This window comes from Lycorma delicatula, chromosome 7 (assembly GCF_047948215.1).
Source record: "Lycorma delicatula isolate Av1 chromosome 7, ASM4794821v1, whole genome shotgun sequence".
NCBI classification, from domain to species: domain Eukaryota; kingdom Metazoa; phylum Arthropoda; class Insecta; order Hemiptera; family Fulgoridae; genus Lycorma; species Lycorma delicatula.
The window spans coordinates 18,678,183-18,705,487 of record NC_134461.1 but is presented as its reverse complement, the minus strand read 5'-3'; the positions used below and the strand labels follow the sequence as shown (position 1 = coordinate 18,705,487).

The 27,305-nt window shown below is 31.5% G+C and overlaps 1 long non-coding RNA gene across 1 annotated transcript in view; it reads right to left on the bottom strand.

Moving 5' to 3' along the window:
• The window catches only part of LOC142327778 (uncharacterized), a 133,144-nt gene that overhangs the window by 1,032 nt on the left and 104,807 nt on the right, over positions 1 to 27,305 (bottom strand). The gene's annotated exons all lie outside the window — the stretch shown is intronic.

The following is a 27,305-nucleotide window of genomic DNA, read 5'->3' as shown; positions in this document are numbered from 1 at the left end:
ACAATTTTTTCCTTCTACCTGTCCTTCCAATATTAAAGCGACTATTCCAGGATGCCTTAGTATGTGGCCTATAAGTCTGTCTCTTCTTTTAACTATATTTTTCCAAACGCTTCTTTCTTCATCTATTTGCCGCAATACCTCTTCATTTGTCACTTTATCCACCCGTCTGATTTTTAACATTCTCCTATAGCACCGCATTTCAAAAGTTTCTAATCTTTTCTTCTCAGATACTCCGATCGTCCAAGCTTCAGTTCCATATAAAGCCACACTCCAAACATATACTTTCAAAAAATTTTTTCTGACTTTTAAATTAACTTTTGATGTAAACAAATTATATTTCTGACTGAAGGCTCGTTTCGGTTGTGCTATTCGGCATTTTATATCGCTCCTGCTTCGTCCATCTTTAGTAATTCTACTTCCCAAATAACAAAATTCTTTTACCTCCATAATCTTTTCTCCTCCTATTTTCACATTCAGTGGTCCATCCTTGTTATTTCTACTACATTTCATTACTTTTGTTATGTTCTTGTTTATTTTCACGCGATAGTTCTTGCGTAGGACTTCATCTATGCCGTTCATTGTTTCTTCTAAATCCTTTTTACTCTCGGCTAGAATTACTATATCATCAGCAAATAGTAGCATCTTTATCTTTTCACCTTGTATGTTACTCCGAATCTGAATTGTTCTTTAACATCATTAACTGCTAGATCCATGTAAAGATTAAAAAGTAACGGGGATAGGGTACATCCTTGTCGGACTCCCTTTCTTATTACGGCTTCTTTTTTATGTAATAATTCAATAATAACAATAAAAGAAAATATCAGAAGTATTAATGAAATAAAATTTATGTACTTTTCATTTTTTTTTAAATTAAAAATTTTTTTTTTTAAATGTAAAAAAAATGTAATTTCGTAGGTGTACAAGGAAGACATGGTGTCCACATCAGATTTTTGATTAACATTTTAATTTTAAATTGAACTTTTATTAGGTATATTTTGATAATTCGTCATTTTTAAAAAAATAAAAATCAAGTTTATATTGTGTGTGATAAGTTTTTTTGCAAACATTATCAATTTCATGATATTTGAAACAATACAACATTTGAATGGTATTGATTAATGTACATAGTGGATAGTATAAAAACTGACAAAATTATCTTCTTATTTCTTCACTGACTCACACTAATATTTTACATAATACTATGATTATTAGAATTACAATTTTAAAAACTACGGCATCATTTTGATCACGATGAAACGCTTAAACTTTTATCTAATAAACATATAATTTCCTATCACTTACTTTTTTTTTGTTGCAATGTAATGGAGAAATACGTTGGTTCCCATTTTGAAATTTACGATATAAATATCATTTCCAGTAATTTATTTCGTTAAGAATTTTAATTTAAAAAGATGTGCTTAACTTCATTAAAATAGCTGAATCCGTTATTCAGGTATATATTTCTGTTTAGAAAATACACAAAATGGCAGAAAGAATTATTGGATAAGATACTCTTCTCGTATTATTGGAATTATTGAATTTTAGGAATTATAGGATTTTACCCTATAGAAGTATAGGGCTACCCTGGCCAACACCTTTTACATATTTTATAAAAACAGAAATTACCAATAAAAGTAAGCGCTCTATTTTTTAAATTTATTTAATATTTTCGTATTTTTACTTAAGTGAATTACGGAAAACTGAAGTTTCTAGGTCGGTGCTGTAAGATAACTTTCATAGTGTCTCTGAACAAACAAAGTGTAATGAGATGTACCTCAGTGTATACTTAGAATCTGGGAAATAACACACATTTCTGTTATGTTACATGTTACGTGTAGGTTGCTTTTAGAATTAGAACACAAGTGTTTAAGTTTCCATTCCTTAGAATTAAGTGTTCCTAAAAATACCACGTTCTATACACCACATATTAATTATATGAGAACGCTAAAACATTGATGGTATAATTTTTTTAAAATTTAACAGGAGAAGGGGCGAAAAGGCAAGTTGTAACCTCATAGTATGGCGGTTGAAGGTAGAAAGATTTGATATAATTGGATACTGTAAGCAGAACTTAAAGGAGGATAAAGAAGAAAGAAAAGGAAAAAATGGAGTTAAGTTAATGATGATGAAGAAAGACGAGGAAGGAAATTTGGAAGAAAAGAAAATGAAGAACCAGCTGAGAGAACAAAAAGAAGTTAATATATTTTATTATATTTATTTTATATGAATTACATATCCTTATTTAAAGGTCCAATTTTTATTTATTTTCAATTTATTTTTTAGTTTTTTAATTTTTCCCAATTTTCATATCGAGTAAATTCTAAAAATCATTCTACTGCCGATCCATATAAATAAATAAGTAAATGTTTATTCTGATCGACACATAAAAATGCAGTAATAGATCACGTCAATGTAAGATAAATTATAAATATTAAAACAAATTATAAGATAAAAACTAGATGTGTTTAAAGTATATTAAATTATTTACAAACACATGAAATAATTTCTAGGTAAATGTATTAAATATAAAGAAATTAACTAAAAAATAATTCAAAATTACATTTCTTAATTGAAAATTATTTTCAGCACAAATATAGAAAGGATCCAGAAAAATGACGGTTTTTTTAAAAATCTGATGTGAACACCATATTACTTGCTTGTACGCATATTTGTACATGTAATTTATGTCACATTTTTAAATTGATAAGTACATAAAAATTATTTCATTAATAATTTCCGATGGTTATTCATAATTTTTTTATTGTTATGTTTGAATCATTATGTATTGTAATTTTTTTTTACAATGAGAGGTAAATAATTATTAATAAATCAATATGTTTAAATTAAAAAAAAGGAGCTGAAGTCGGATTTGAACCGATGTGCCTTCCTCTTGTAAGATCCAAATATGTCATTAATTAAAGTTTTATTTAACTATAACTGTGAAACCAATAAAAATAAGTACCACTTATGATATATATCGTTGAAAAGCTCTCAATAAGGACTTACTGCAGTTAAGAAAAAGTCTAAAATCCAGATTTTTTTAATTTTGGGCTTTTTTGGGCATTTTGGGTCCAGTAAATTGTAATCGAAAGAGGAGGTGCATAACTAGATCTTACAGCTGTCATAATCCAAAGCCGTAGGATTTACACGGCTAATAGTTTTGAGTTATGCAAGATACATACGTATATATGTACGTACAGGCGTCACGCCGAAACTAGTCAAAATGGATTCAGGGATGATCAAAATGGATATTTCTGTTGAAATCTGAAAATCGAAATTTTTCGCGATAAAATACTTCCTTTACTTCGTACAATGAAGTAAAAAATAATATTATTTAAAAATTAATCAACAGAATAACATTATTCCCGTAAATGAAAGTCGTTTAACTGTATTTTAAATAAATTAACGGAAAGATTTTTCAAATGGTTCAGTACTTCATTAAAAATGGCAACGGTAGCATAGTAAGGCTTTTTCTCGTAAGCCGAACTATTGTGTTGAGTAATACGAAAACAATTCGCTTTCTGATTTGGTAAAGATGAATATTGTTATGTTTTTAGGATGGTGGAATGGCCATTCTTTTAGAAAAGATTGCCAATTTATTATATTCGTAAATACAATATATGTTAACATTGTCGCGTGGATATTGAGAGACTAACAAATTAAAATTTTCTTATAAATAAATACAATTTATTACTCTAAAAACATAGAAAATAAAATAATAATAATAAATAACAATAAGTATATATGAAATACAAAGTAGTAATTCAAATAAGGACAAGATTTGTTTGAAGACAGGTAAATTATAAAAACCAGAAAACAGACTAATTTACTGAAAACATCATAATGATCGCCAGAACCTGATGTTGCCTAACAAGGAGATAACAAATAACACTAGAAAAGTCTTAAATTCATACAAACCAATTTCAAATTGCAAATATTATTACTTTTATTGTCTACAATAAAACTATCCTACACTTTATGAATGATATAATATTTTTACTTTCAATACTATTTAGCAACAACTTACCGAAAAACTTCCTGCATTCACCCACTGTCCACAATGGAATGCTCGTGACGTCGCATACTAATATCGCCATTATCGCAACCGCGTCAAACACGGCCTCACAGAACTATTGACCCTCATCTTGTTCCTGGCAGTATTTATATTCCTGACCTACAGAACCAGTACCCGCCTAATCCCTCAACTGTTGAAATAATTTTCATCGTTCGCATCCTTACTTTTCCCATAAATTTTTATTCGGGTCCGGTAACCCTGTTCGAACAGCTTTTGGAGGTGCCATTGGCCGTATCACAAAGAACAGATTATTAAACGGACCTGCTAGTCTGAGAAAAGAATCCCTTTTAGTTCTTTCTGAATTCTTTTCATTATTAATTTCACATACTTTGCAACTGGAAGAAATCCGTAACCCCGATCCGTTATAGTATTCCTGTTATAATACTTAATTTTCTAAATATAAATTTTTTTTTTTTTTGTCTTCAGTCATTTGACTGGTTTGATGCAGCTCTCCAAGATTCCCTATCTAGCGCTAGTCGTTTCATTTCAGTATACCCTCTACATCCTACATCCCTAACAATTTGTTTTACATACTCCAAACGTGGCCTGCCTACACAATTTTTTCCTTCTACCTGTCTCCCCAATATTAAAGCGACTATTCCAGGATGCCTTAGTATGTGGCCTATAAGTCTGTCTCTTCTTTTAACTATATTTTTCCAAATGCTTCTTTCTTCATCTATTTGCCGCAATACCTCTTCATTTGTCACTTTATCCACCCATCTGATTTTTAACATTCTCCTATAGCACCACATTTCAAAAGCTTCTAATCTTTTCTTCTCAGATACTCCGATTGTCCAAGTTTCACTTCCATATAAAGCGACACTCCAAACATACACTTTCAAAAATCTTTTCCTGACATTTAAATTAATTTTTGATGTAAACAAATTATATTTCTTACTGAAGGCTCGTTTAGCTTGTGCTATTCGGCATTTTATATCGCTCCTGCTTCGTCCATCTTTAGTTATTCTAATTCCCAAATAACAAAATTCTTCTACCTCCGTAATCTTTTCTCCACCTATTTTCACATTCAGTGGTCCATCTTTGTTATTTCTACTACATTTCATTACTTTTGTTTTGTTCTTGTTTATTTTCACGCGATAGTTCTTGCGTAGGACTTCATCTATGCCGTTCATTGTTTCTTCTAAATCCTTTTTACTCTCGGCTAGAATTACTATATCATCAGCAAATCGTAGCATCTTTATCTTTTCACCTTGTACTGTAGCTCCGAATCTAAATTGTTCTTTAACATCATTAACTGATAGTTCCATGTAAAGATTAAAAAGTAACGGAAATAGGGAACATCCTTGTCGGACTCCCTTTCTTATTACTGCTTCTTTCTTATGTTCTTCAATTGTTACTGTTGCTGTTTGGTTTCTGTACATGTTAGCAATTGTTCTTCTATCTCTGTATTTGAACCCTCATTTTTTTAAAATGCTGAACATTTTATTCCAGTCTACGTTATCGAATGCCTTTTCTAGGTCTATAAACGCCAAGTATGTCGGTTTGTTTTTCTTTAATCTTCCTTCTACTATTAATCTGAGGCCTAAAATTGCTTCCCTTGTCCCTATACTTTTCCTGAAACCAAATTAGTATTCTCCTAACACTTCTTCCACTCTCCTCTCAATTCTTCTGTATAAAATTCTAGTTAAGATTTTTGATGCATGACTAGTTAAACTAATTGTTCTGTATTCTTCACATTTATCTGCCCCTGCTTTCTTTGGTATCATAACTATAACACTTTTTTTGAAGTCTGATGGAAATTCCCCATTTTCATAAATATTACACACCAGTTTGTATAATCTATCAATCGCTTCCTCACCTGCACTGCGCAGTAATTCTACAGGTATTCCGTCTATTCCAGGAGCCTTTCTGCCATTACATCTTTTAATGCTCTCTTAAATTCAGATTTCAGTATTGTTTCTCCCATTTCATCCTCCTCAACTTCCTCTTCTTCCTCTATAACACCATTTTCTAATTCATTTCCTCCGTATAACTCTTCAATATATTCCACCCATCTATCGACTTTACCTTTCGTATTATATATTGATGTACCATCTTTGTTTAACACATTATTAGATTTTAATTTATGTACCCCAAAATTTTCCTTAACTTTCCTGTATGGTCCGTCTATTTTACCAATGTTCATTTCTCTTTCCACTTCTGAACACTTTTCTTTAATCCACTCTTCTTTCACCAGTTTGCACTTCCTGTTTATAGCATTTCTTAATTTCCGATAGTTCCTTTTACTTTCTTCATCACTAGCATTCTTATATTTTCTACGTTCATCCATCAGCTGCAATATATCGTCTGAAACCCAAGGTTTTCTACCGGTTCTCTTTATTCCGCCTAAGTTTGCTTCTGCTGATTTAAGAATTTCCTTTTTAACATTCTCCCATTCTTCTTCTACATTTTCTACCTTATCTTTTTTACTCAGACCTCTTGCGATGTCCTCCTCAAAAATCTTCTTTACCTCCTCTTCCTCAAGCTTCTCTAAATTCCACCGATTCATCTGGCACCTTTTCTTCAGGTTTTTAAACCCCAATCTACATTTCATTATCACCAAATTATGATCGCTATCAATGTCTGCTCCAGGGTAAGTTTTGCAGTCAACGAGTTGATTTCTAAATCTTTGCTTAACCATGATATAATCTATCTGATACCTTCCAGTATCGCCTGGCTTTTTCCAAGTGTATATTCTTCTATTATGATTTTTAAATTGGGTGTTGGCAATTACTAAATTATACTTTGTGCAAAATTCTATAAGTCGGTCCCCTCTTTCATTCCTTTTGCCCAGCCCGTATTCACCCACTATATTTCCTTCCTTGCCTTTTCCAATGCTTGCATTCCAATCTCCAACTATTATTAAATTTTCATCTCCTTTTACGTGTTTAATTGCTTCATCAATCTCTTCGTATACACACTCTACCTCATCATCATCATGGGCGCTTGTAGGCATATAGACGTTAACAATCGTTGTCGGTTTAGGTTTTGATTTTATCCTTATTACAATGATTCTATCGCTATGCGTTTTGAAATACTCCACTCTCCTCCCTATCTTCTTGGTCATCACGAAACCTACTCCTGCCTGCCCATTATTTGACGCTGAGTTAATTACTCTAAAATCACCTGACCAAAAGTCGCCTTCCTTTTCCCACCGAACCTCACTAATTCCTACTATATCCACATTTGTCCTACCCATTTCCCTTTTTAAATTTTCTAGCCTACCAACCTTTTTCAAGCTTCTAACATTCCACGCTCCGACTCGTAGAATGTTATTTTTTAATATAAATTTACATAATTCATACTTATGGCCGTCAGATAATGCCCGTTTTCTCCCGAAAAAATCGTTTAGATTTCTGTGGGAGTTACAAGAGAGGACATTATACAGCTTCATCTTCTTACAAACGAAATCAATTTGATCATCTTACGAGATCTTGTCATCTAATGAAACATCCAGAAATTTTACTTTGTGATTATCATTATAATTAATCCTATCGTTATCATTAATAGGAATTCTATCCGCGATCAGCAAAGTTAGGTCTACCGAAAAGCAGAATACAAGGATTTTATCCATATTTATTATTATTATTTTTTAACCTCCGGATCCATCGTTAGGCATTCTTCAGAGGATGAGATGAATTTATTTGTAGCGTGTGTTAAAATGGACCGGGATTCGAACCCGGGACCTCCGGATGAATATTTATTATAATTTAGATAATCAGAAACACACTTTCTGGGGATCGATTGCTTCCGTCTTTTGCCCTATGAGAATGGAAATTTGTAGCGCATAAAAAATGCCATGCCTAACCGGGATTCGAATCCAGGACCTCCGGATGAAAGGCTGAGAAGCTACCACTCCGCCACAGAAATCGATCAAAAGGACGTATTTCAAAGTTTATTCGTTATCTGGAACAAATTAATAAAAATGTGCTGTAATATGCATTTCTAGTTAATCAGTATTGATTCACTTCTTCGCTAGTTAGAAGTCAATAGTTCTATTCTACATAGTCATAGTTGTAATTAATCAGTATAAATTTCTATAATAATTCATACAGAGAAAACTTTAGACAGAATCTGATATACAAATGTATATGCAATGTATACAAATGTACAGAATGAAAATACAGTATAACGGTAATTAATGACGGCATGAAACTAGGTCAACCATTCCCGATTAGAAATTATGTTGTTTAATGTTCCAGTTAAGAACGGTGTTATCGCTTACTAGATTAAAAATATATGATACACCAAACGGGGAAATTTAATAAATACATAGAATTCAAAGAAATGTTACATATTCGTAAACAAAATGGAAAGCAGTTGAAAACAAAAATTAAATTTATAAATAGTTAAAAATAAAGATGAATTTAAAAAAGTATAAGTGTTCAACTATTCTTTTTCTGGATGGACAAGCAATTGACAAATAAACTGAGAGTTGTCATCTAGATGTACGACTTTGTAAATATTTTAACTGCTAATTTATAATCATTTTACATCACGGATAACCAAGAAATGTCCAACAAATTAGTCACATAATTCAAAAATGAATATTCATTTTTTAATGGAAACAATCTCGCGCTCAATTAAAATAAATTGTGTGTGTGTGTGTTTATATATTTAGAAATTCCAAACCTGCCAACATGTAAACATGAGTGGGGTGCAAACATAAGCACCCAACTCTTTAAGTCATTTATCACGCATATTAAAGAATTGGCAAAACCAACAAATTCTTAATTTTTAATTTGAAGCTATGATTTTCACATAATCTTACATGACACCGTTAAAGTTTGTTGTCAAATCCATTCTGAGATACCGTCCTAAAATTACTTTTACCTTTTAGTGCGTTTAATTTAAGAGTGATGTTTTAAAAATTTTAAAGCTATTATTATTATTCTATTATTTTATTCATATTTTTTATTCTGTATGTATACTCACATTAATAATAATATAATCAATGTCATAGAATACGTCTTATCTTTCAGGCCGGCTGTAAGCTCCCCGACAAAAGATCAGGCGTTACAATTCCATGTAACGTTTGAAATTGCAATATCTTATAAACGACAAAAATTCACAGTTATACGATATACGATGTTACAAATGAAGGAACAAAGCTCGTAAATTTTTAAAGATGCGCATGCTATAACATCAGCTAGCACGAGTTGAGTAGGAGGGAAAAGTAAGCTCGTTTTTCTCGGCTCGGTACGCACACTAATATATATCTCTGAAATTCAATGTGATAAAGCGTTAAATAAGATGTCGTTGAAATTGTCTCATCGAATAATGTCTATGTAGCGTACAAAAATAACGATATTACTGTTAAAAGGTCTAAATAATCGGAATTAAAGATGCAAAAATTATCAGTTCACTCGAAATTTGTTTAATGGAAGTAAATAAGTGTTAAACATATTCAAAAGACTATAAACTATGGGAGTGTGAAACTGATCGTGGCAAATCCAAAAAGCATAAAATGGCCAATGCCAAACCTCAGAAAATTTACCGACAATGTCTGAAAGACAAATTTATTAGTTTAGCTTCGCGCGCTGCAAACGAGTACCACCGACACAACAAGGGAACAAGGGGAACAAGGGACTTTGAAAGTAAATACTATAATCAACTTGGATGAGGAAAGGCGCCCAACGTTACAAGTATGTCAACCGATCGATTTCAGCAAAAGGAGTTTTCAAAAGTAAGACGGCCTGGAAGGTAATTCGTATTCTACGTCGAAAGACTTATGTATAATGGTAACAATAATAATGGAAGAGAAACGTATTTTTGCATTCTACGGATCTTTAACAAATTAATTTACGTTCGATAGAATATTGCCGCTAGTTTGCGGACCGGCCACGGACATCGGCGCACAGTAATTAACAACTATGTATAAAACACGTCAGTTATAAATCCCAAAAAACGATTCTGATTTTTCTATAAACTTTAAAATAGCTAATAAAAATTAATACAAAATCTAATAAATATTTTATTATAACTATTATAAAATCAATAATTAACTTCATACAACAATTATTTGCTGCTAACATTCGGAAAAGAAAACTGGTTTACACATCTATCAATGAATTATGTCACCTTGTCCCCTCTCTTTTTCTGTTTAGTTTCCAGAATTATCGTGAGGTATTACCTTCAGAGGATGAATGAGGATGATATGTATGAATGTAAATTAAGTGTAGTCTAGTACAGTCTCAGTTCTACATTCCTGAGATGTGTGGTTAATTGAAACCCAACCACTAAAGAACACCGGTATCCACGATGATCTAGTATTAAATCCTAGTAAAAGCAGTTACTTTTATACGGATTTGAATACTAGATCGTCGTGGATACCAGTGTTCTTTAGTCACTTTGTCCCTTGTTCACAAAGAACTAAGCTTCTCATCCTTTTTTTCCACTCTTCCTCACAAGGCCGGACCCATATTTCTGCATAACTCAGACTTGGGAGGTGCCATTATCTCTAACCGTTCGGGGCAAGGCTATGTCGTTCCCTGCAGCACCACCCGAAGATCCCGGACTCACCTAGCCTCTAGTTGGGGGAGCCGCAGAGGGCGGTCCTCCAACCGGGACTATGATCTTTATATTACCCATCCTACCTAACCTATGTCTACCAAAATGAACATGTCTTCTTACACACGTCTCAAGCTGCACATCTTCAATTTCACCTTTTATTCCGCCTTTCTTCAACAACACCAATTTCACCCTCTTCCAGTCCATGGGCATGACTCCCTCCAGTGGAATCATACTAAATGCGGCGGCGAGTATCTGTCTAGGAATAACTTGCACAGCAACTCTGCTTCGTTCGGGACTTCATCCAGCCTCGGACTCTTCTTTTTCCCTATCCTAGACGCTGCACGTGACAAATTTACCGATAGATAAAAACGGAATATCCACTGCTACGATTTCCACGCTCCTTCCTTCTAGAAGGAGGGTGGAAATGCTCCCTGGGAAAAAGCACATCTATATGTTTCCCCAGAATTTCATTTGACAACGTGGGTGTCGCCTTATCTAGCCTTCCAGTAACTAACTTGAAGGCGTTACCGTAGATGTCCTTGTCCAGTTGGTGGCACAGTTCCCACCATCTCGTCCACTTATCGTCGAATATCGCATATTTAGCTTGTTTTTATCTTCTCTTTCAGTCCCTTCCCTTATCCCCCTCCTACTCTTCCTTTGTAAACATCGGTAGGCTCTCATACATTCCGAACGAGCTACAGTCACCCGCGCCGACCACCAGTAGACCAATCGGCTAGGAGGTCCCTTAGAACTGAATGAATCGGCTCATATCTCCGACAGCACTGTTGTTAAAAAATCCGACCATACTTCATCTATACAACCAATACGCTCAAGTAGCTTAGTCTTCATCCTATTTAGTCCTTTCTCATTGATTATTTTCCTCATCGAAGTTTGAGTAAAAACACAAACGCGGTAAAACAGGAAAATAGTCGTGAAAAAACAACGGCAAAACACGTTTTGGGTTACCAAGACGAAAGTGGTTTAGAACTTTTTCCACGCGGGAAGAAGTCTCGCCACACTGAACCTCCAAAACCACTCCCGGGAAAGCGGGATGGGTAACAGCTGATCCCGTAATAATTCTCCAAACAAAGTCCCGCCGAATCTGGTGGACCAAATTAACCACTCGACACGAGGCCAACAGTAAAATACCAAGAAAAAATCATTAAAACTCACTCGTCCTCCTATCCCACACAAAAAAACATCCATACAGCTATAGTACGATCTTCCATACACTAAATACATACAAAATAACTCAATACAAAATAACACTTCAAACAACCACCGAAATAACTAATATCACAGAAGCGAGCACCGACAATGTGCTCCTCCTACTATCAGATACACACCTCACAGTTTCTCATACTTTTTTTTAAGCTTTTCATACTTGACCGCATACAGGAACGCTATCTCGAAACGGAATTCTCTAGTGACGCACTCTTTACTCGTACGCTCGGCTATCACCGTCAGTGTATTGATCGACTGTCAATTGTTACTGTCAACGTTTTTGAAAACTATCCTAGCATTTATCGCATACGAAACTGAAATGAAGTTCGCTGGTCCTCAGTAATATTTATACCTTCAGGCCAAGGGCTGAACTCCAGTAACAGCAGCCGACCCACCGTTTTGTTCGTTCAAGCATGATTTCTATTCTCCGAACCGTCTACACCATTCTAGAAATACGAAGAATCTCTTGGTTGTTGTTTTTTCCAACCTGTTTGTCTATTGTCATTCTTCACATTTTTTTACTCTTTCTTATTTTGGAATTTTCTATTACTGGAATCTTTTCTTCCCGTTCCAATATATTTTAGATTGTTTTTTCTGAATTATTTTTATTTTTATTTATTTTTTTTTTAGATGCTAATGTTACTTTTTTTCTACAGATCTATCCATACCTTAAGTATAAATAAAAAAATCAGTTAAAATAAAGTTAAATTAAAAACATAAAACCGATTCAAAAGAAAAATTACTTAGAAAATTAAAAATTATTCAATTTTTTTTTAAATTTTGATTTTTTGAAGTCGGTGCAAAATTAACTATTAGTAATTATTGAAGGATTAGGAATAAAGAAAATAATAAATCGGAGGACCACAGAAATGTGGTGTTTACTTACGAAAATTAAAATAAATGTTGGATTTAAATGAATAATAGGATTATACCATTTAGATAGAAAATTTATGTTGATTTGGGGATAGTGAACTGTACAGGTTAACGCTGGGGCTGGAACAATCCCTTGGACCGATATGAGAATGAAGATACTTGATATGTAAGATTAACGATATTTAATTTACCTTAAGATTCAGTAAACTATAATACATAGTAAATGCACATAACGATACCCTTGCTAGCGGAATGGAGCCGTGTTACTTACGAGAAATGCTAACACGACTGACTTACGGGCGGAGGCGACCTCACTCCCGGCAAATGCTATGCATGAATGATTTAATGACGGCCACAACCAAATTTTATTACAAGTTCTCCCACCACTTCTCAGTGTCCAACAATTATTCGTAGCTGATATCTAACAAATAAAAAAAATAATTAATTTTAATGCTCTTTTTTTAGATTTTACTTCTTTTTTCTCTCTTTATTTTGTATGAACTGTTTTTAAAAGTAATTAGGTTAAAGAAAAAATATTGTATCTTTTATTTAAGTTTGATATTGCATTATAAAATGATTTTATGATAATAGAAGAGGAATAATACATAATGAATTAAGCTGAATAACTCTTATAGATAAGCAGACATGTAGGTATTAAGTAAAGGGGATTTAGATTGTTAATTTTGAAATAATTTACCTCATTTGTATATTTTAGTTTATTTTCACTAGCATTTACTAAACGACCGTGTTGTATTAGCAAAGAGATCTAAATGTTAACATCTGCCACGCACTTTAACCTAGTTGAACAATCGGCTAAACCGTAATGGTACTTAGAAATTTCTAAATCCTATAGTTAACTCTCTACAGTAGTAAACGTTGCAGGTGGTTCTATTTCAACCCTTTTATGCTATAAATTTTATCTTTAACACTTCCTCTTCTCCATCCTTTCAACGTTCCGATGATTTCTCTTTCTCTTATAGTATCATAGAACGCAACTTTATATATATATATATATATATATATATATATATTGGATTTATTAGTTTTATATTTCTATTTTATTAAAAAAATACAGGAATAGATAAATATCTCATAAAGAAAATTTATTTACTAGAAAAAAGAATTGAAACCAAAAAAATAAAAATAAAAAGAAATAGGTAGACTGAAAAAAGAAACTTTAAAACAGTACGATTTTTTTGTCAGTTTCAAACCCTGAATATCTAGACCCATCAATCCGAAACATTAACGTAATTAAATGTAAAAGAGGTGTGATGTTTTACTTTTTCATTGCATTGCGTTATGAGAATTCTTTGTTTCATTTCCTCAAAAAATTCCTATCTTTAATTCATCTGACCTTCTATTTATTATTATTACTAGCAGACCCGGCAATGCTTCGCTATTGCTAGATTTGAGTATATATTTATATACATTAAATGAACGCAATTGAAAGTTTGATTAAACATTAAAAAACTGAACATTACGGAAATTCGAACAATTTACCCTTTTTTTCTTCTTTTTTTTAATAAAAATGTAAATAAATCCAGCTGGCAAAACAACAGCACTACCTATCGGATTTAATTCAAACCACTCTCTAAACACAGTAGTCGGTGGAAAATAACTTTTTAACGAAAAGAGATATGGTTGCAAAACCATTACAATTAATACTGAACATTAAGAAACTTAAAAACATTACTTCACAAAATTTAACCTTTCCTTTATAAAAGTCAGAATGCAAACAAATTGAATTGTCAAAACAACACTACCTGCCGGATTTAATTCAAACTACTCACAAAACACTATAGTCGATTCAAAATACCTCTAACTTTCTTTCTACTTGTTAGATCGAGGATTTCAATACCTTTCAACCTTCTCCGGACCACCCGGTCCATTTTGCAAATCCCCGCGCGTAAATCGGTTCAGTAGTTTTTTAGTATAAACCGGACACACATACGAACATTGCCTTTTACAAATATAAAAGAAGAAAGTTTGTATATTTATTTGTTTTTCGTAAATATCTCGATACCGGCGCCACCTAGCGGGTCCATTTAAAAAAAAAAATCTATTTTCACGTACCTATTATATATTCTAAATATGAGCCAAATCGGACCATAAATGTAATCTTTCAAAATATATCAACCCAGCACCATATAGCGGATCCATCTTTTGCAGAGGCATTTCTTTCCATGTAACACATATACTGAATATGAGCCAAATCGAACAATAAGTACAATTTTTCGAAATCTCTCGACTCAGCGCCACCTTGCGGGTCCATTTTTTACAAAATTATTTCTTTTCACGTTACTAATGTATCTCGTTTATTCTGAATTTGAGCCAAATCGGATAATAAATAAACTTTTTCGAAATATATCGACCCCAGATCCACCTAGCGGGTCCAAATTAATCCAGAAACCTTTGCGCAAAACAACTCAAGAAGGTTTTATTGCAATCGGATAAATGGTATAGGAACGCATACGGGACAAACAAACGAAGATTAATTTTTGTATATATATATATATATATATATATATATATATATATATAGAAAATTATTTATTTTAAATAATTTAATGGCATTTAAAATATTTAGTTTTAAATAAAATATTTTTTATTTTGAATAGTTTTAATAATCAACTGCAGCATATTTTATATTAAAATATTAATATTAAATAAGTGTTTCCTCGTGGTGGCTAGCGAAGCGCGCACACCCATGCTATATGGTTGCTTGCGTTTCCCGTCGTGGTCAATTTATTTTTTAATTTTATGTTTTTTAAGCGAGTAACGGGAGGCAGGTGTAGCCAGTTGTGTCGCACGAACAGTTGGTTTACCGCCGCGCCGTACATCATCGCACCTCTTAAAAAAATCACGAAAATGGTTTTTAAATATATATTTGAAGAATACTATTTACAATACCAAAAATACATCATTCCAATCGTGGCTTCACTCGCATTATATGGTTACTTGCCTTTCCCATCGCGGTCAGAGGATATTTAGTCGGTCATGGTTCGCTTCGATCGCCCTTCCCTTCTACCAGAGGGTTCTGCCCCTTTGAATCAACTGCGTTCATTAAACTCATGCTTGTGAGAATAATAATGATGCCTGATCAATTTATAAAAAAATATTACTGTATTGTAATTTCTTAAGAGGAACGTTTGCGAACCTTGAGGGATCTAAGAATGTGGGTTTCAAAATAGACGACTTTTATCTTAAAAATATTAGTTGTTATCGCTGGTTACCCAGCGATGCAAAAATGCATTCTGACCTGGTCTTAACGTTACCCCACAAACACCGCTTGGATGTACATCGAATCTCATTTTTAATAAAAGCGTTTAATTACTTTTATTTAATGTTTTTTAGTCAAGTAACCGGAGACTGGTGCAGCCAGTCGCGTCGCACATACAGTAACAGTGGCTGTGTTGTTTGATCCGCCACGCCGTACACCGTCGCATCCCTTAAAATATCGAAATTCAAAAAACTCGTAAATGATTTTTAGATATTTATCTGAAGAGTATTTGCAAATCCCAATCTAGTGAATATGTCGTTTATTATAAGTAGAAATTTTGGAAAATTTGCAATCATTGTTCAAATTTTGTTTACCTTTCTACACCTCTTTAAAGGTCGAATTTCGAAAAATCTGGTCATCAGTTTTTAGATATTTACATGAAAATTACACATACCAAAATTAAAATTGATATCTTCATTTGTAAAAAAAGAAAAATTCGAAAAAAATAAGCGGGTTTAAAAAAAATTAAAAATTCGTTTTAATCTTTATAAATCGGAATTTAAAATATTTAGAAATCAGTTTTTTAAATATTCACTTGAAGATTAGACATACCAAAAATCAAGTTTTATCTTCATTTGTTACCGATAAAATAAAAAAAAAAAAAAAAAATAATAGTAAGTTGAATTTTAGATATATTCATGAAATTCATTTTTTCAATTTCAAAAATCCATTGTTACTCCATTTTAACCCTTTAAAATGCACTTACACCAAACGAAGAACATGTATACAAATATTCATCAATTTATCTTTAGCAGTTTTTTCTGGGCGTTCATGAAGCAGTCAGTCAGGACATGTTTTTTTATATATATGTAGATAACATACGTAAGTAATTCATAATCAAACTGTTTAAATTTCTTTTTGCTTTAAAATTCCATGTAAAATTTAAAAAAATTAACTTTTTATTAAGCCTTAATTTTTGTATAAAATTTAAGGTATTGAAATATTATTTTTTTTACTTTTTAATATGTTTAAGTGTCTTATTTTCTTGAAAAAATTTAGTTTTACTTGTCAGTTTTAAATTGTTATTTTTAAAAAATCTGCCTCCATGGCATTAATTAATATAATTTTAAGAAAGTTAAGTTTATACGGTACCTGATTTTTAACAAACATAAGTAAAAAAATTTGAATGACAAGTTTTATTGAAGAGAATGACCACTGACCTAAAATTATGACAAAAAAGTATCTTCGGATTGTCAATGTAGTAAATATAATCTTTCCTTTTGAAATACTTTCATTTAAATTACATGAAAGAAAATTTACAAGGGATTCGTCTGAGGAACATTTACCAAATAAAAAAAAATAATCATATACTACTGAACCCTGAAATCGCTCTATTGAAGAATTTATAAAGCTTGAACTAAAATAAAAGAAAAATACATTAGAAATGAAATACATTCTCCTTGTTTTTTAAATTTAAAAGGAAACGTAATTTTGAAAATTCTTGAATAACGATACATAATATATAAAATTTCGTTCAAAAAATAAAATTTTAAATACAAGTAATAAAAATATTATTATTTTTTTTATTTAATATTGTTTTCCGAATTTTTCGCTAATGAATTTTTATTATTTTAAATTACATAAATTAATTTCTTATTTAGCATAACAGATTCGAATTAAAGTTTAAATTGAAAAAAAATTGCCAATTGTACAACGCATTGAAAAGAAAAATTTTACATAAAAGAAATTTAGTACTTTAAAAACTCCTTGGTTAAGATTAAATATAACGAAAGATGGAAAGAAAAAGGCGTAAGGAGAAGAAGAATAAGAATAAGTAGAACATAATGAAGAATAAAGTGTAGAAAAGCATTCAATTAAGGATAAGAGAAAATGAAAAATTGAAGTTAATAACGGGAAGAGTTTCTGAATTGGTTACTTTTAATTTAAATTTATCTGCATCTCATAATAAAGAACACGCTACTCGTACAAGTCCAAGGTTCTACGTTCGAAAAGATAATCTTATATTGTATTAGAGCCGTCTTAATACGAGAATCAATTTCGATTATGTGTATTTTAATTTAACATTTTTCCTAAACTTTGAGTTTTATACTTTTTGTTAAAAAGTAAGTATTTATTCAGTAGTCATCAACCGGGTCAAGGGAATTGTGTATAGATGTGTGTGTGTGTGTGTGTGTGTGTGTGTGTGTTTTTAGTAAAGAAACCGTGCTTTCAGATTAATCCACTCTAAACCATAATTTAATTTTATATCCTATCCCAACTATAAAGTAAACATTTTTGAAAATCTCTATTCGCTTCATTAAACCTTCTCAATACAGAAACCATCGAAGATCGCGATGTTTTTGAATTGAAATCAATATTAAAAATTTCTGTTTTCAGCAGGAGCGATCTTTGATCGGGAAGTGATTATTTTTAATAGACAAAAACCTATAAAATTTTTAACAACTTAACCTAACTGCACTTTTGATTCTTAGCTATTTTCATTTTTCTGAACTCTGCTAGTTGCTTAAGCTTTTCCTGGAAATCTTAGAAAACCAGAGCTTTTCTAAGATTTGAGTTTTGTTATGTTATAAAGTCTTCATAATTAGAAAAAAATTAAATAAAGATAACCCAAAATATAGAAGAGGCCAGATACCAATTGTCAACACTGGAAGATATTGCAGGAAAAATCGGTCTAAAACTTTCATACGAAAAAACCAAAATTAAGGTGAGAGACCCATTATGCATAAGCAAAGTAAAAATAAACAATAATGAATAGAACTAGTAGAAAATTTTAAATATTTGGGGGAAAACATCACACACAACTTTCAAGAAAATCCAAACTGGAATGAAAGAATAAATAAACTCATCAAAGCCACAATAAAAACACAAAACATCTATAACAAAAAATGCATGTCCATAAACACAAAAATAAGACATTATAACTCAGTTATCCGACCAGAAATACTTTACGGATGCGAAACCATATTTGGACCGTACAAGACAAGGTTTACCGACAAACTGGAAAAGATTGAAAGACAGATTCTACGACGATGCATCGGGAAAAACATTAAAAAAGACGGGATTTGGAGAATTATTCCAAACGAAGAGATTTACAAAATGATCATTCCGATAACTAATAAATTTAAAAAGAAGAGAATTTCCTTTCTAGGACATATTTTCAGAACGGAAGAGACCAGACTTATCAGACGGATAATCGAACTTTTCTGGAACAAGAAAAGCAGACCGAATGGTTATACGAAGTACAGAAAGACATGGAGGAATTAGACGAAAACCTAAAAACGAAACCCGGAAACTATGAGAAATTAAAAAATAAAGAAATTAAAAAAAAAAAATTTTTTACTTTGAACTAGAATTTCCTTCCCAGCAATCAATCCATTGAATCTATTTCTCAATAAATAATTAATGATAACTTTTAATTTATTCCAAGATCGGCTTAAATATAAATAACATCATTTTAACATTTTAATTTGTTGTTCCTAGATAATAATTTCGCCTACAAATTTTCCCTAGTCTGGTATGTATTTTTGAAAGATATAATTTTTTTTCATATAAGAGTACCATTAAAGTGGTTAAATAGAAACATTATGAAACAATACTTGGAATATCCGGGTTTTTTCCTGTTTAGCCTCCAGGAATTCCGTTCAGGTATTAATTCAGAGGATGAATGAGGCTGTGTGGTTAATTGAAACCCAACCAACAAAGAACACCAGTCTCCACGATTTAGTATTCAAATCCGTATAAAAGTAACTGACTTTACTGGGACTTGAACGCTGGAACTCTCGACTTCCAAATTAGCTGATTTGGGAAGACGCGTTCGCCACTAGACCAACCCAATGGGGGTTTTTTTTTAACCCCGGTCCACCGTTAGGCATGCTTCAAAGGATGAGATGAATGATTTGTAGCGTGTGTGAAAATGCCATGCTTCACCGGGATTCAAAACCGGGACCTCCGGATAAAAGGCCGAGACTCTACCTGGGTTATCCGGGTTTTACTGAACCGAGATAAGTTGTTTCAAAATACATACATGCATGAATACATAGATACACGTATTACAATTTTAAAATCTTTTATTAGTATAAGTTACGGCAGAATATAATATTATTCTCATAAAAATACACACGAATTATAGTAACAATGAAAATAAATTTAATTTAAATTCTAACAGAGAAATATGGGCCATAAAATAATCGTTTTATAAAACCGTTTACAATTTATAGAATCGGAATTTAAATATTAAATGTTAGGACGTCATATGTTGTCTTCCCGTCATGATTTAATGTATATTACAGTCTTAATATAATTCCACGTCGTATGGAATCGTTAAAATAACATATTCTGCTTATTAAGGTAACAGGATAAACAGAGTTTTATTATTCCTTTTAAATCTATTACGTGACTACCCAGCAAACATTTTAACGACTTTTGATTTGTACAATTACATTTTTTAAGAGTTACATTATAATTTTAATAAAAAAAAGATTTTAAAATGTTCTTTCATTTTTTACATTTAAAAGAAAAAATAGGCTAATTAATATTTTTGCTCATTGAAAAATCAGATGCATTCGTACCTCTTCTAACGGAGATATTCGACTGTATAATTAAATATTCTTTTTTTCAAAATTTTTATTCTGACATTAATACTAAAACATCTTAGTTTACTAAATCAAATAGCTTTAATTTCTTCTTGCTGATTTCTTTCTGTACAGATCTCTAACTCTAGGTTTAAGTAGTGATCTATTTATATATAATTAAATAATTAATTTAATCATTTTATTAACGGTAATTAATAAAAAATAAAATAAAATTTTGTTATAAGTAATTTTGTTATTTGGGAAGTAGAATTACTAAAGATGGACGAAGCAGGAGCGATATAAAATGCCGAATAGCACAAGCGAAACGAGCCTTCAGTAAGAAATATAATTTGTTTACATCAAAAATTAATTTAAATGTCAGGAAAAGATTTTTGGAAGTATATGTTTGGAACGTCGCTTTATATGGAAGTGAAACTTGGACGATCGGAGTATCCGAGAAGAAACGATTAGAAGCTTTTGAAATGCGGTGCTATAGGAGAATGTTAAAAATCAGACGGGTGGATAAAGTGACAAATGAAGAGGTATTGCGGCAAATAGATGAAGAAAGAAGCATTTGGAAAAATATAGTTAAAAGAAGAGACAGACTTATTGGCCACATAATAAGGCATCCTGGAAGAGTCGCTTTAATATTGGAAGGACAGATAGAAGGAAAATATTGTGTAGGCAGGCCACGTTTGGAATATGTAAAACAAATTGTTAGGGATGTAGGATGTAGGGGGTATACCGAAATGAAACGACTAGCACTAGATAGGGAATGTTGGAGAGCTGCATCAAACCAGTCAAATGACTGAAGACAAAAAAAAAAAATTATCATTTGGAATGGATCTCATTCATTCTATAATATAGTAACACGCTTCAAGAATGTTATGATAAACCAACGGAAATTTATGAAAATTCGCATAAATTTATAAGCTATATTTTTTTCTAAATACGAACAAAATCTAGATAAAGGTACCAGATATAATAATATTTTGGATTAGTTAAACAAATGTTACTCTTTCATTTGTTACACAGGACTACGAAATCTGATAATACATTTCTACATTTTTTAAACATTTTTCTTACAGAAAATCTATTAATGTACAGGATTTACTGATGAGGTTCTTTTTTCAGTGGAGTTAATATTGAAAAATTAAATATTAATTGTAATAATACCGAAATGGGAGCTGAATAATTAGTTTAGAAAAAATCTGGAATTATTTGAACGTTTGTCGTTTATAATTTTATACATTTACGGTGTGTCCCACGAAGAAAATTTCAGGATATGTTTTACTGGTGAAAATAATGAAAAAAAAAATTCATTTGTTTTCGAGTTACGGATAGCGAAATATTTCGCCCGGATTTCAGCTCTTCTAATAAAAAGAAGCCCTACTGTAATTACTGGGACTCAAATTAAACAGTACAGTTGATAGTTTCTAAAGTAATTTGAGCTACCGGTCTCCGTGGCGCGAGTGGTAGCGTCTCGGTCTTTTATCCGGAGGTCCCGGGTTCGAATCCCGGTCAGACATGGCATTTTAACACACACTACAAATCGTTCATCTCATCTGAAACAATACCTAACAGTAGTCCCGGAGGTTAAACAAGAAAAAAAACGTAATTCGAGCTGGAAAATAGGATAATAAAATAGGATTAAAAATTGGAATTACGAGTTATATGAGGTCCTATAACTGGTAATTCCAATTTTTAAGTTATCTGACGTAAAATATACAAAATTTGGTGTCAAAAAAAAATTTTTTTTAGGTTTTTATCACAATAGCTTTGTTAAATGATTAATAAATGCGGAAGATTTAGTAATAAAACTTGTAGAGAATTTAATTCAGAGAAAATTAACGTAAATACAGTCAATAAAACGTAAATAAAAAAAATTTAAAATCGCTTTTTTTAGTGAAGCAAAACAGACGAAAAATAGATAGAAAATAGAAGGCTATTATTCTTTCTGTAACAAATAAACATTATTCTTAAATATAGCAACGCAAAAAAATTAAATACAAGAAATTATAAATGTTAACAGAATAAAAACCTCAGTAATAATAACTGTTCAAAATTCCCTCATTCAAAATAAGCACAGTACTCTGCCCGACGTAAAATATTTACGGTGGCTTTCCTTATCATCTCAGGATCGTTTCGTATAAATTCAATAGCATTTCGTATTTTAATGAGTAACTATTCATTAGTATTAACTTTTTTCGATACTACCTTTTTCATATGATCCCAAATGAATTAATTTAGTGGCGTTAATTCAAGTGATGGCAAATCAATCGGTCCACCACGTCCAATACAATTAAAGAAATAAGCATTCAAGTGATTTCTAACTTCTAAAGAAAAAAATGTGGTGTTGCATGCTCTGATTGGAAAATCATTTGCAATTTAGTTTGTAAAGGTACGTCCTCCAAAATAGCCGAAAAATTATTTTTCGAAATTATGCATCTCCTGTAAGGTTTTCATTGAAAACAAATATTCCCAGAATTTTATCATAAATACTGCCACATCAAACATTATTGTAAAATCTATGTTGGAACTAGTTTCCACAAGTACCACGTGGATTGTTTTCGTTCTGTAAATGACTATTTTTAGAATTGATGACTCCGTTTCTTATAAAAGTGGTTTCATTATTAAATAAAATTGAATTAACTTATTTTTACTATTTTAATTTAATATTTTTCATCTGTTTTGTTTAAAAAACCGACTTTTTAAAGTTCTTTTTTAATTTTATTGCTGTAATTCCATTAATTTTATAGAACTAAATTCTTTGCAAATTTTTAAATTTAATCTTCCGTTTATTAGTCATTTAACAGAAAACTATTGTACTACAAACCTAAAGAAAAGTTGTTTATCGACACCGAGTTTGTTTTACGTTGGCTATTTTAAAATCTATTGGCGTTATAGTTCTGGAAGCTATTTTATCACATTTCCCCGCTCAAATTACATAAGAAATCATTGTGACCCACTTGATAATAAAATCAAATTTTCCGATTAAAATTGCTAAAATTAACAATTTTAATCAGAAACCACGATAATAAAAAAAAATATGGCCACCATATCGGTTTAGGCTTACTTTTTGCAATAAATCTGTTGTTTGTGCAATAACTCCGATTTTTACGGCTAAGGTGTCGTTTTGTTCACAAAAAAATTCTTCATAATCTTTATGATGAAACACATTTTGATAAATCTAATAATTTTTAAGATATTTAAGATTGAATAATTGAAACGATCACCATTTTAAAATTTGTCAACAAAGAGTATCGTAATTTTATTCCCCAAAAAAATGTTAGTTTAAAATAAAGTAAAAAAAATTCATTTCGTTATCTTCAACCGTTCTTGAAAAATATTTTTTTTTCTGCGGGCAGACAGAAAAATATACGTTTTCGGACCGATGTTCACTGGAAATATTTTCTTCAGTATGTTATTTAGAATCACTTTCTAGAATTTGGCCTCACCTTTAAAGGACACTCTGTATATAATACAAATATCTATTAAATATATTGTGTGGTCGTATCGGGAGATGTTCATCGCATTTAAGGGAGTGATTCAGGACAAAAATATAATCAAAAAATTTCATGTGGACAAATGCTTTACCTGACTTCATTTTCCCTCTGTTTGTGTCTTTTCGATAAAAATGTGTATTTTAAGTACGGATTAAGGTATTTTAATGAATTTCGGTTAACATGCACTTACAAAAATCTTCTACAAAATATATAAGTTTGAAAATTCTAAATTGGTAGCCATTTAAATATTTTAACAATTAAATAAGTCTGTACAATATTATTTTTATCGAATTAATTTGTTCTATTATTATCAACAATAAAAATTATTATAATTATTTTTAATCCAGTTACGTGAAGGAAGTGTAAATACGCACAAAATCATCAAACAGTATAATTTTTGCGATCCACCTTATCTTATAGTTCCAGTTAAATCTCAGTTGTTTAACAAACGATTTGAACAAATGAGGTGTCATTTTGTTTAAAATAAAAGGCTAAATAATGTATCTAATAGAACCTATTTATATGATATCATGATGGATTGATGGTTTCTCGTTAATGCTTTTCCACATCCTGCTCAAGGCAGTCAATTTGCCTTGAGCAGGACCTAATATTAGCATACCTAAATTAGCATACCTAATAGCATACCTAATATTAGCTCACCTAATATTGTTCTTTTTCAAAGAACAATATTAGGTATGCTAAGGGCGGACGCGCACTTACGAGGCTGCGCGCTTACGCAGCTGCGGCCACGGGCCAGGAAAGCAGCTGGCCAATTTGTATGGAACTCCTATGAATGAACGTGGCCGGAACGACCAACTGGACGCTACGGCCACAGGTTTGTCGTTTTGGCCGCCATGACCAACTGAAATCTTGCGGCAAAAATTTGTATTAATTGTAATGAACGATTCAGTGAAACGTTTGATGTGTGACATATTGCTTTGTTGGAAAAAGCTGTATTCTTTTTCATTATCAGTTAATTGCGCGTAGAATTATTCGAAAATTGTGAGGTAAACTTGTCTACTGACAGTCCGGTCAAAAAATTGTGGTCCCACTATACTATTACTGGAAACGGCACACCTAACACCAATTTTCTCATCATGAAGTGGACGCTCGAATATCTCATGAGGATTCCTCGTTATCCAACACCTGGTGTTCAGCGAATTAACATGGCCGAATAAATGAAACCGTGCCTCGTCTGACATGGAATACAACATCGGGTCTATCTGTCCACCAACAATGTTTTCGATATAATCAATTCGTTTCTATTTGTCTGCCTCCTTCAGTTATTTCACATTTGTAACGCGGTATCGTTTCAATTTTAATTCATGAAGGATTGTTGGCATAACTTGCGTAGGGATGTTTTTGGACTGGCAGTAATTCTCCTTTCAATATTGGCAAAGGCCTGTGGAGACCTGACAAAAGGTTGCCTATTTCATTTTACTTTTGAAACCGAACCTGTTCAACACCATTTTTTTAACTAAATCGTGTATTCTACTCTTCGCCGGGATACAGGCATTCGGAAATTTTTCCACGAATACTTGACGTGATTTTTCAAACGATCCAAAACGAATCTAGGTCTCAACTATAGATATTCTCTCCTGAACTGAATAAGGTATTTTACATAACACACAACTGCAATTACAATACTGCACCGCAACAAAAAATATACTGCACTGACACGTAACCACCTGACAAACGGCAGCAACAATCAATAGTATCATATACATCCATTAGTCGCGTCAGTTGAGTGAGAGTCTTTCATAAATAGTGTTGGGTAGCGATATCATTATAGGCTTGGTTTTATGTTACCCATCATGTAATTAAGAAATAAGGAACAACAACTGATAATAAAAAAAATCTCATGTAAACATCACATGTCTTCCTTGTACGCCTATTAACTTACAAATACACAACTTATTCTGCACTTCATTTAAACTTACGTATTTCATTTGAAAGTGAGATACGATCCTCCAATTCATAAATAAAATGGACAGTTACACAACTGCATTGAGGTGGACATCTTATTGTATCACATTTTTTTTTAGTGTCCGTATCAGCATTTTATATTAGTTTATATATTAATTTTGTTTCACTTCCCTCAAGTAGTTATATGGTGTAAGTGAAAACGTGTCGAATTCGCAACCACGGACATATCGGTTCGAATCCGAATTCATACACTTATATTTTTTTAACAAATTTTTTTTTTAAAATATATTGATTTATATATAATTATTAACCTCTGTAAAAATTTTTGAATTAAAATGAAAAGTACATAAAATTTTATTTCAGTAATAACTTTTTGTTTTTCATATTTTTTAAAAATTATTATTTATTGTAAACTTTGTTACAATCAGAGGTTAATAATTATTAATAAATCAATATATTTAAATAAAAAAAAGTAAAAAAAAATATATATTTATATGAACTGATTTATCACTCTGATTCGAACCGATGTACCTTCCCCTTGTAAGATTCAAATATTTCATTAATTAAAATTTCATTTGGCTACAACTCTGGAACCAATGAAATAAGAAACTCTTATGATATATCGCTGAAAAGCTCTCAATAAGGCTTATTACTGCAGTTAAGAAAAGTCCAAAATCCAAATTTTTTTGGATTTTGTTTTTTTTGGACACTTTTGCTTCAATTGATTGCAATCAAATGGGGGAGATGCAAAACTAGAAGTTACAACAGTCCTAAATCCAAAATTTCAACATTTTACGGCAAATTTCTTTTGAATTACGAGATACATATGTACATACGTACGTAAGTACGTACAGACGTCAGGACGAAACTAGTCAAACTAGTCAAAATTGATTCAGGGATGGTCAAAATGTATATGTTCATTGAAATCTGAAAACCAAAATTTTTCGCGATCACAATACTTCCTTTACTTCGTACAATGAAGTATAAACGACTATATATTAAAAAAAAATTATTTGAAAGCTGATGTCAAAAAATATCGTAAGAAGTGTAATATTTATAAAAAAAAACAAAAAAAAAAAAACAACGAAAATGTATGGATCTTTCGGTCAAATTATTTGCGTGTTTTCAAAAGCCTAACTTTTATGCAAATTCATGTAGAGGATTCTAATCGCTCATAGAAAAGTATGGACTATTGTTTAGAGGTGGAAGATAGGCCAATACTAGCTCCGTCGAGCATATTTCAGATTTTTTTAAAGTGTTTGAAAACAAAATTTTTATTAGTTTATGCGACAAGAAAAATTTTGGGCAAGGTAGAATTATACTGTATCCTTAAACGTATCCTGCATACTCATAGATTTATGAAATTAATTTTTAAG